We start from the raw sequence: 12592 nt of genomic DNA on the forward strand, positions 1-12592 counted from the left end.
CCAAACCATTATTTAAACAACTGCAACTACTCACAATTTATGAGGTCAATAAGTATCAAACAGGGGTTCTTATGTACAAAGTAATTGGTCTTCCTTTATCTTTGCCAAATTTTTTTCAAACTTATTTTGAGTTTAATTCTCATTATCATGCACATCTCACAAGAAGAAATAAAGACTTACGCATTCCTTTCTGTAGGACCTCTGTTGCCAAATTCTCATTTGTTTATCAAGGTGCAGTGATGTGGAATGATATACAAAATCTAATAGAAACATGTTCCACTTTAAATATATTTAAAAGTAAGCTTAAAAAAGAACTACAGATCCTGTAGTCCAGGGGTGGGCAACTTTGTATAGGTGAGGGCCACTAAATTTCCACAATCAATCTGGGGGGCCGCATTGTTTATCGGCAGTCCCGCCAGTAGTACCCCATCACTCAAATAGCCCATAATAGTCACAGATGTGATAAATAAGGCATATAAACTATTATAATTGGTTGTAACTTTGTTTTTATTCCATTTAAAACGCATTTAGTAATGCTTAATTTCAACTTTATGAATTTATAAATACAGCCGAATTTGAAAGTATTGCTCTGTAACCCGAATATATACAAAAGTGACAAATTATAATTAAGGCTTCTATTAAAATAAATGTATGAACTTAAAGCCCAATGCTCAACAAACACAAAGCAGCATTCCTGCTGCATTTCACTACAACAGTAAATCAAAAGTGCAATAATAAATGATTTAGTTAAATGTATAAACTTTTATCCTGCTACTAAACAAAACATTCCTGAGTGCCTCCCATTGACCCTTTATCAAACTGGCATGACATTCACCCTCCCCCACAGTGGGTCAATAATGGTTCTGTCTTTAATGAGACACTTGTGGTCTCTCCTGTTGGCGCACAATAGAAGGAATGTCAACTTCAATGTTTGTGCATGCAATCTGCATCAGATGAAATAACATTTCATTTTTGTGTGCGCGTTTTGATTGATTGATTGACAGCTCAATACACACAATTGTTAAGGGGATGCAGACCAGAGAAAGACTTTCGTCTTGTTTACATCAGGGTCCCCCATTTTCAATTCATCAGGACATATATGACATACATGACATACAGATAGTCAGTACTGCTACATCTATACATTTATGACATACCAGATTTGCAAATACAGTACTGTTTGTGATACAGAAGGAGTCAGGAAAAGGGAGTATATACATTTGACGTAGAAACTGTACATTGGAGGAGGTTGGGTGGGGGGGGGGTTGGGTACACTGGGATATTGACAACCATACTGGGTAATCTACATTGGAGGTGGTTGGGGGGGGGGGGGGGGGGGCACACTGTATATACAAGCAAAACTGTACATTGAGGGGGGGGGGGGGGGGGGGAGACACTGTACAAACAAACAAAATTGTACATTGGACTATTGACAAAACCATACTAGGTAAATGACTGTACATTGGAGGGGGTTGGGTTCGGATATTTACAGGGGCCAGTGTTGAATTGCAGTCTCCCGTAGGTGTCCCTTGAGAGAGGTTTTAAAAGTGGGTAGTGATCCACATTCCTTTACAGCTTTGGGTAGGGCGTTCCACATTGATGTGGCATAATTGCTAAACGTGTTTAGTCCCTTATTTGAGCCGAATCTGGGTTTAACATGATTTGTGGAGCTCCCTCTGGTGTTGTGATCGTGGTATTCACTGACCTTTGGGAAGTATTTTGACATGTACATGGGTACCTTGGTCGTGTAGTGTATCTTGTAGACCAGGCCCATTGCAAGTTGCTGTACTCTGTCGTCTACTCTAAGCCATCCTAGGTTGTCAAAGTGGGCAGGGGTGAGGTGGGTTCTAGGAGTAAGGTCAAGCAGTAGTCTGACCAGTTTGTTTTGAGATGTTTGTAATTTTGTTTTTAGCGCCTTTGAGGTGCTTTGGTACCATGAGGTGCAAGCATAGTCGTAGTACCCCTGAATGAGTGCTCCTGCCAGAGTCTTCAGGGTATTCTTGTTTACCAGAGAGGAGATCCGGTACAAGAATCGAGTTCGTTGGTTGACTTTTTTTATTACATTGGATGCCATTTTGTCACAGGAGAGATTAGCCTCTAGGATGGAACCCAGGTAGGTAATTTCATCTTTTCTTGTGACAATATTGTCACCCACTGTAACTGAGAAGCCGTCGGTCTTGCTGAGTTTGTTATTTGAACCGAAGAGAATGGACTCTGTTTTGCCTATGTGTAATGATAGTTTGTTATCAGCGAGCCATATGCAGATTCTGCCTAGTTCCGAGCTGAGGGTTTTTTCAACCTGTAACTTGTTCTTGTCAGAGACCAGCAGGGCTGAGTCGTCCGCAAACAGGAACAAGTTGCAGTCACAAGCTGACGACATGTCATTTGCATAAATTAGGAACAGTAGCGGTCCTAGTATGCTTCCTTGTGGAACACCACAGCTCACTGTGAGGGGGGGGGATAGGGTACCGTTTACCTCCACCATCTGTTCCCTCCCCTCAAGGTAGGATTGCATCCAGCTCACTGATAGACTATCAAAACCAATTGCTTTTAGCTTGTCAATCAGAATGGAGTGATTGACCGTGTCAAAGGCCTTTTGTAGGTCCAGCGTGTGCACATCCGTGCGCGTACTTCTGCTCAGAAAAGTGCTGGGACGGCGTGGTACCGCGTGGCATGACCACTGCACCCCTGATTATTAGTGACCCACAATAGATGGAAATTATGTTAGTGAACTTACCTGATGTATAATGCAGTGCAGCATTGGACACTCAACGCCACTCTGCCTTAGAAGCCTGGCGAATCCTGTGTGTTTTCCTTTCATTGCGGGTGCTCCATCGGTAACAACAGCGGACAGTTTATCAAACCCCCCATATTGCTGCACGGCACTTTCAACAGTGTTGAATATGTCCACACTAGGGCTGACCCCTATTAGTCGACTAATCGATCGAAAGGAGCCATAGTCGACTGCCAACCTCTTAGTCGAATGCAAAAAAATAAAAAATAAATAAAAATATTATAATTTTTTTTTTTTATATATAAATATTGGCCTGGGGCCGCATCGAGTGTCAGTGAGGGCCGCATGCGGCCCGCGGGCCGCCAGTTGCCCCTCCCTGCTGTAGTCTATAGTATCCATGTGTATTTGTGTAAAGTCTTTTTTATTCCCCCCCCCCCAACATTATAATAGTTGTATAATGCTGTATTGTATGTATCTGTGTTTATGAGAGAGGGATATGCGCATGTGTGTTTGTGCATAATGTGGGTGGGGGGGGGGGGGATTTTTTTTGTGTAGTTATCCTATATAGGTTTAAGAGGGGAGGTCGCTTATAAGCACTTGGGTTTTTTTACCTTTCCTGCACTGTTCTTCTTTTACTTATTTTATTCCAGAATGTATGTTTGTAAGTGCAAATAACAATAAACAAATAACGCCCCCCCCCTATCTGATGTCCATGTTCCATAATGCCCCCTATCTGATGTCCATGTTCCATAACGCCCCCTATCTGACATACATGTTCCATAACGCCCCCTTTTTTGATGTCCATGTTCCATAACGCCCCCCATATCTGATGTCCATGTTCCATAACGCCCCCCCATATCTGACTTCCATGTTCCATGACGCCCCCCCTATCCTATCTATAACACCCGCTCAACCCTACACACCCAATGGGAAATCTTAAATCTTTGGGAAATTAATAAAAGCACACAGGAAACGAAAATGCTGCACTAATAATATCAATTATTCTAAAAGTCATAATTATTTTGTCTTATTTCGGCAAGATTTTATTTTGTAAACTACATTTTGTGTTGTCGTTTGTAGTCAACGACATTGCAATAATTATTTAGTCACGTTAGTGTCACATGATCTACATTAACGTGACGTCTCATCTCGTTGTTGGCAGGGGGAAAAAAATAACCGCGTACTCACGGCAACTGTAAAACCCGGCTATCGAGTGATGTAAAATACAATGCCAAAGCAATAGGTGCCGATGTAGTTCAAACATGAAGGCCATTTCAACCAATCTGAAGGGTTGAACGCGTCACTACATTATAACGTCCTGTCCACAAAACATAAACCCACCATCTTTAAATTGCTTGCTTGAACATTAGCACATAGCATTCATTATTTGTTTGCAGCAAGAACAAAGTGCAATAAACAAAAAAAGATACATTCACTGTGTGTTCTGCCTCATTTGTTGATGAAACAAAACCAACATCAACACAATTTACCACCAAGAGCGGAGAGTTTACTTTAGTCTCACAAAAAGATCGCAGATTTTGTTAGCTTACGTGCTAATGTGATTGGGATTTGCCATTATAATAGTTAGCATTGCGGCTAGCGTACATTAGCGTAGTAACCTTACACATGGGAGACTATCTTGCTGGACACAAACATTGTTGATATAGCAGTCTGGTTAATGTTGTTATATCGCTCGCTATTGATTGTACTAGTAACGTTAACACTAGTAGAATGAATGGATGAACACTTTATTTAACAGATTTAGCAGGCAACTGCACCTCCTCATCCATCACCCTCAACATAGGGGCCCCCCAGGGCTGTGTTCTGAGTCCCCTCCTCTACTCCCTGTACACACACAACTGTGTGGCTCAGCGGAGTAGCAATACAATCATCAAATTTGCTGACGACACAGTGGTGGTGGGCCTGATCTCTGCCAACGACGAGAGGGCCTACCTGGAAGAGGTCAAGGTCCTGGCGGGATGGTGCCAGGAAAACAGCCTCTCCCTGAACGTCAGCAAAACAAAGGAGATGATTGTGGACTTCAGGAGGTCGGGGGTCAAGGACTACAGCCCCCTCAGCATCGACGGGGCACCGGTTGAGAGAGTCAACAGCTTTAAGTACCTCGGAGCCTACATATCCGAGGACTTGACATGGACCACACACATTGACAGTGTTGTGAAGAAGGCACGACAACGCCTCTACTTCCTCAGGCGCCTAAGGAAGTTCCAAGTCAGTCAGAAGATCCTTAAGAACTTCTACTCATGTACAATAGAGAGCATCTTGACTGGCAACATCACCTCCTGGTTTGGGAATAGCACTGCACAAGACCGAAGCAGACTACAAAGAGTGACACGTTCAGCCGAACGCACAATTGGAGGGGGGCTCCCCACCCTCCAGAACATTTACAACAAGCGTTGCAAGGGCAAGGCTAAGAGAATCATTAAAGACTCCAGTCACCCGAACAACTGCCTCTTTGAACTGCTGCGGTCAGGCAAGCGATACCGGAGTCTCAAGGCGAGCACAGAAAGACTCAGAAGAAGCTTCTATCCCCAGGCCATCAGGCTGCTAAACGAACAATGAACACTACACAACAACAACCACCAAACGCACATAGCACACACATCCACACGCACACACTCACTTTAAACAAACACACTGTAGCACCCACTCCACACACTTTATAGCACACACCCACTTTAAACAAACACACTGTAGCACCCACTCCCCACACTTTATATTTATTGATGAAGGATTGCACTACAACTCGTACACCTTACTGTAAATTGTACCTAAATTGTACCTCATCCCATTTCTGCTTTGCACTATATAGTACTGTACATTAGTACACTGCATAGTATTGTATATTATATGGTAACTCAGAACATTGTACATATGTCTATACCGAACACTGTGACCTCATTTTCTTCTTCTAAATTACATGCTATACTATGTTATTTGATACTATCTTGTCTAGCACAGTCTCTGGAGCATAACAGTAAGAAGCATTTTGTATGAAAGTATTCTGTACTTCTGTATGACAACTATTAAAGAAACTTAAACTTAAACTAGATTGCAGAATGGGTACAATACAATACGGCTCAATACAAACAATTGTTAAGGGGATGCAGACCAGAAAAATACTTTCGTCTTGTTTACATCAGGGACCCCCGATATCGTTTGTTACAATCATTTTCATATAACGCTACTTGCGACAGCTCTGCCATAAACACTGGAAATAATCTCGGTTACTATGTCCACACGCAACCACTGAAACCGGGATGCGCCAAAAACATCACCCTGGACGCAGTGTTCCAAAAACCCGGTTGCGTGTGGACGAACAGTGCAACTGCGCACATTAAATCGCGGTTACATAAAACCCAGCGTTCGTGTGGACAGGGCCTTAACAAGGATTAAGATACGATAAGTTAGCTCTGAACATACGGTTATCCTATAACCATAGTTATATGAGTATAGCGAGCGCTCTGCACTCTGGTGGAACCCTATCCCTTATCAATCTAATACTGAATACATTTCTTCACATGTACACACCCATCCACCTGGCCACACCCACATCCGCTCCTCTACATAAGCGGGGTCGTGGCTATACTAACAGCTCCTTCCCTATTTTCACCACCGACAAGTGTCTGTATACACCACTTGAGTTTAGTGCCGAAATAGTTGTTGGAAAGGAGCTACGTGGACATTGTATCTTATTTTTCTCTCTCTCGCCAATTTACGAGAAAAGCTAAGACATAATGTTTGCACCTTCGGAGGGTTTGGACGCTTGCAATGTCACCCTTCACCAGCGCTTCACCATTGCCGCGTCCTCCGTGCGTCGTGGGGCGTCTCTGGCTCCGCGGTCGTGGCAGTCAGATACGCCCGGGCGGCGCCCGGTGGTGAGTTTGCCTCTCCGAGGGGCCGTTGAGCCTCCATCTCCCGTGAGATGGCCTGGTTCCGGCCCTGGTTCCCCCGCCAGTGGACAGTCAGCCGATAGAAAGAAACAGACTAAGAAACAACGTAAACTCCATGATCAAAACTGCAAAAAAGAATTTCATCAATGACAAAACTGAGGAAAACAAAAACAAACCACGTGAACTTTGGAAATTACTCAATAATCAACTAGGATGCAGTAAAAAACTTAAAAGCAGATTCTCAAACATAAACATAAAAACGGACAACACGCTCATCACAGACAAGCTGGATGTAGCCAATTACTTAAACATTTTCTTCACAAACATAGCCACAACACTGGTAAACAAACTACCCTCCCACTCAGGGCTTTATGGGGTAGAACACATAGTAGCTTACTACAAAAACCTAGGGGTCCGCAAGGACGACTTCAAGCTGGAAATGGTAACAACAGATGAGGTACTCAATAAACTGAGCACCCTCCAACCTAACAAGGCCACTGGCCATGACAACATCCCCTCCAAATTCCTCAGAGACTCAGCAGCCGCCATCACCCCAGTCATCACACACATAATAAACCTCTCCATAAAACAGGGACACGTCCCCAAGGACTTCAAAATTGCGAGGGTGACCCCTCTGCACAAAAAGGGCAGCAAATTAGACCCAGGCAACTACCGCCCTGTTTCTATTCTCACCTCCATCTCGAAAGTCATGGAAAAAATTGTCTACGAACAGGTCGAAAAGTACCTAGCGGAAAAAAATCGAATCTACGAATTCCAATCTGGCTTCAAAACATCCCACTCCACTGACACATGCCTTCTCTATTTGAATGACCACATCAAACAAGAGGTGGACGCGGGCAAATACTGCGGCATGGTCATGCTGGACCTACAAAAGGCATTCGACACTGTCAATCACTCCATTCTGATTGACAAGCTAAAAGCAATTGGTTTTGATAGTCTATCAGTGAGCTGGATGCAATCCTACCTTGAGGGGAGGGAACAGATGGTGGAGGTAAACGGTACCCTATCCCCCCTCACAGTGAGCTGTGGTGTTCCACAAGGAAGCATACTAGGACCGCTACTGTTCCTAATTTATGCAAATGTCATGTCGTCAGCTTGTGACTGCAACTTGTTCCTGTTTGCGGACGACTCAGCCCTGCTGGTCTCTGACAAGAACAAGTTACAGGTTGAAAAAACCCTCAGCTCGGAACTAGGCAAAATCTGCATATGGCTCGCTGATAACAAACTATCATTACACATGGGCAAAACAGAGTCCATTCTCTTCGGTTCAAATAACAAACTCACCAAGACCGACGGCTTCTCAGTTACAGTGGGTGACAATATTGTCACAAGGAAAGATGAAATTACCTACCTGGGTTCCATCCTAGAGGCTAATCTCTCCTGTGACAAAATGGCATCCAATGTAATAAAAAAAAGTCAACCAACGAACTCGATTCTTGTACCGGATCTCCTCTCTGGTAAACAAGAATACCCTGAAGACTCTGGCAGGAGCACTCATTCAAGGGTACTACGACTATGCTTGCACCTCATGGTACCAAAGCACCTCAAAGGCGCTAAAAACAAAATTACAAACATCTCAAAACAAACTGGTCAGACTACTGCTTGACCTTACTCCTAGAACCCACCTCACCCCTGCCCACTTTGACAACCTAGGATGGCTTAGAGTAGACGACAGAGTACAGCAACTTGCAATGGGCCTGGTCTACAAGATACACTACACGACCAAGGTACCCATGTACATGTCAAAATACTTCCCAAACGTCAGTGAATACCACGATCACAACACCAGAGGGAGCTCCACAAATCATGTTAAACACAGATTCGGCTCAAATAAGGGACTAAACACGTTTCGCAATTATGCCACATCAATGTGGAACGCCCTACCCAAAGCTGTAAAGGAATGTGGATCACTACCCACTTTCAAAACCACTCTCAAGGGACACCTACGGGAGACTGCAATTCAAAACTGGCCCCTGTAAATGTCCTAACCCAACCCCCTCCAATGTACAGTCATTTACCTAGTATGGTTTTGTCAATAGTCCAATGTACAATTTCGCTTGTTTGTACAGTGTCTCCCCCCCCCTCAATGTACAGTTTTGCTTGTTTATACAGTGTTTCTCCCCCCCCCCCAACCACCTCCAATGTAAATTACCCAGTATGGTTGTCAATATCCCAATGTACCCAACCCCCCCCACACAACCCCACCCAACCTCCTCCAATGTACAGTTCCTACGTCAAATGTATATACTCCCTTTTCTTGACTCCTTCTGTATCACAAACAGTACTGTATTTGCAAATCTGGTATGTCATAAATGTATAGATGTAGCAGTACTGACTATCTGTATGTCATGTATGTCATAATATGTCCTGATGAATTGAAAATGGGGGACCCTGATGTAAACAAGACGAAAGTCTTTCTCTGGTCTGCATCCCCTTAACAATTGTGTGTATTGAGCTGTACTGTATTGTACCCATTCTGCAATCTGTTAATAAAGTTTTCAATCAATCAATCAATCAGGGGTCGTGGCCATACTAACAGCGCCTTCCCAAGTCTTTCACCACCGAAGGCGAAGACCACGGGGTCCTCAGTGAGTCAGTGCAGAGCGCTCGCTATACTCATATAACTATGGTTATAGGATAACCATATGTTATATATCGTATAGCTTACGCTCTGCACTCTGGTGGAACACAGGAGCTGAGCAGAACGGAAGCTCGACAAATGTACCCGCTGAGGCCCCCCACAACCATCAGAACCGGGGAGGACCCGAGCCCCCGGACCCCCCTAGAGGGGGACGGGAGGGAATCGGATCCGACTTTGCGAAGAGGGTTTAGCAACTCAATGCACAGGGTGAGCAGATCGTGGGACTTACCTTCACAAAGAAGGACCCGCGACTACTAAGGCGCGCATCCCACATGCCACTAGGGAACGAACGGGAAGAAAAGAACCTGTCACAGCCCCTAACATCACAGGGTCAAAGGTCAAGAACCCAACCCCGTGGCAAGGCCATAGCAGCGGAGCGCGGAGGAGGACCCAGCCCCAGGAACAGCCTGAGGGTCAGGACCCCCGGAAAAGGGGGCCTGGTGAGGCCAACGATGCCGTAGCATCGAGACCCCACCAGACGGTCACTAGTGACACCACCCCCCACATCGCCAGCGTATCGGACAGGGCCCAATCCAAGAGCAGGCCCTTCCCCCCTACAGCACGCCGCCCTGAAACACTCTACAGAGGCTACACCCCCACAACACTGTGGGGCCAGTCTGCGCACCGGGGAGACAACCCCCAAAGAGGTTGATCCCTCAATCCTGGCAACAGGTCAAGAGCGTAACTCGACCCGTGCCCGGAGCACTGCGGACTAGGCAGGCGCCTAAGGGGTCTACTGAGAACAGCACCCCGGCGGAAGGGGCGTTCGGTATGCTGTGCACCATGTCGCAGCCTCCACAAAACGCGACCCCCTAGAGAGGCCGAGGCAGAGAAGGCTGACATGATTGGCAGACAGGAAAAGTGCGGGGGCACAGTCGCAGGTAGACAGGGTCAAGCCTGGCCTAACCCGAGAGTCGACTCCGCTACCAACACACCGGGAAACCAACCACCCCCCTATGTTTAGTTTAACAGGAGGTGGTTGTTCCCTTAACCCCCCCAAGAAAAAACTCAGAACACAACTGCGCGTATACACCGGCTATACAGGCAGTACAAGTGTTTCAGTTTTCAAGAAGGGGTTAACCCAGGCCAACAGGTCGACGATAACGAGTCCGGACCTGGGCCCGCCGGACCGGGACGTACACAGGGATGCCAGAGGGGTACAATTAGAACCACCTTGACAGCCCCCTCCCAGCCCCGCCAAGCAGGGGAAGGGAGGGGCGAAAAAGAATGGAGAAGGACCAGGCTCCTTAGCACAGCGCAAGGTACAACACAATATGGACCAAGCAACTGCGAAGGATAACTCGTAGTGACGTAATCACAAACACACCTCCATAACATCAAACCCCGCGACGCCCGGGCTTGAGATTTGCCCCGCAACTGTAAAGCGCATTACAAATAGAATCTATTATTATAACCCGGCATTTCCCCCCCTAAAAAGCACAAAGTCCTTCAGGGTACTAGAACAGCAGATCTGCGCCCCGGCGGACAACGGGTTAACTGACCTGGTCCGGCGCGACCAGAACCAGTCCCGTGTCGGCGTGTCCTAATCACGCCACCATCCCCAGTCCTAATAGGGGGGTAGGTACTCGTGTCAATCTAAAACATCACAGAGGGCGCCACCAAGACAGTCAGAACATGAACGCACCGTGCCTGGTCCCCATGGGCGTGAGACCCCTCCGCCAATGTTTCGATCTACTCCCCCCAGAGTTGAGCGAGAATTCGTAGAGACTAACCTAGTACACTGGCGCTCAGAAGAGATCAAATCTCCATCCCAGTTCCTCTACAAAAAACGCTGTTTCTATAATGAGCAACCACGCCAGCCCATGCGTGGTTCCACACTGAAGCACCCAGGGCCAGCGCTATGTACACGTCGAGACCCAAAACACATCGAGAACCTAGATAACGTTCCCTCCATGCCACCTGCGACGAGCGGTAGGAACAGGGCCACCTCAGGGGGTGTGCGAGCAGTGCGGTCGCACAGGGCCTCGCGGGAAGGGGGGCCTCGCAAAAAAAAATTACAATATTATTATTATTATTTTTTTGCGAGGCCCCCCTTCCCGCGAGGCCCTATTTCCATCACATACCTAAAATCTAGTTTTGCTTACATGCTTATATATTTCACACTAGACACGTTTGTAGAATGTGTCTGACTTGTTCCGGGCTCTGTGGCTCTGCAGATATACTATTGGAGCTCTGTGGCTCTGCAGATACACTATTGGAGCTCTGCGGCTCTGCAGCAGATATACTATTGGTTTCAACGAGGGGAGGGGTTACAGGTAAGGTACAGCCAGGTGGCCGGCGTGCGTCTGACTATTTCCACGGGAGCGCGTACAGCATTGGAGGTTATGCCAAGACGAAGAGGACGGTCGTTCGGCAGATGGACTGAAGATGAAAGTTGTTACATGTTAGAAAGTTCAGTCAGGCTAGCCATGTCGGCTTAGCTAAAGGCAGGGACAGCTAACTAGCGTTAGCTAACCTAGCTAGCTAGCGTTAGCTACGTTATCGAGTGCTAACGTGTGGTTCAGTCAGGCTAGCCATGTCGGCTAGTAGCTAAAGGCAGGGACAGCTAACTAGCGTTAGCTAACCTAGCTAGCTAGCGTTAGCTACGTTATCGAGTGCTAACGTGTGGCAGATAAACAGGAGAACAGACTCCCAAGTTAATCCCAATGGGGGGGACAATATGGACTGGTGATTTGTGGTGAACTTCGTCAACTCCACGGTTGTCTCCTTCCTCTTGGACGTTTGGTGAGTTTTTAATGCACTCTATTCTATTCCCGCCATGGATCTCTCTCTGTCTCTCTCTCGCTCTCTCTCTCTCTGTTGCTCTTGTGGTAAATATTGACGTTGAATTTCATAAATAATATGTGTGAATAATTAGAGAGTCATAATGTAGGAGAGACAGACATTCCACACCAACCCCCTCTCATGAGAAGGCTGCTTACCCAAATGGTATGTAGGGGAATAGTTACAGGTCACAAAGCCCTCACTCAAACTGACTGTATGTAAATGCTGATTACATGCTGAAGAGTCATGGATCTATTAATCAACTGTTTAGTATCAAAAGAGTAAACCATAATATTAGAAATAAGGTTTGAAGGGTGATTACACTCTTGTTAAAGAAGTCATCACAGCTACTCTGTCAACTAGCAGAGTGGGTTTTCAGTGCTAAATATGGATGGAACAGGGGTGACAGAGAGCCATTCTCCACCCCCACTATGTAATCATGGTTAGTACTGTATGGTAATATGGCCCAAAGGGTCAAAGAGTATTCACACCACCCCACCA

Source organism: Notolepis coatsorum (genome assembly GCF_963971535.1).
Source record: "Notolepis coatsorum genome assembly, chromosome: 10".
In the NCBI taxonomy this organism is placed as follows: domain Eukaryota; kingdom Metazoa; phylum Chordata; class Actinopteri; order Aulopiformes; family Paralepididae; genus Notolepis; species Notolepis coatsorum.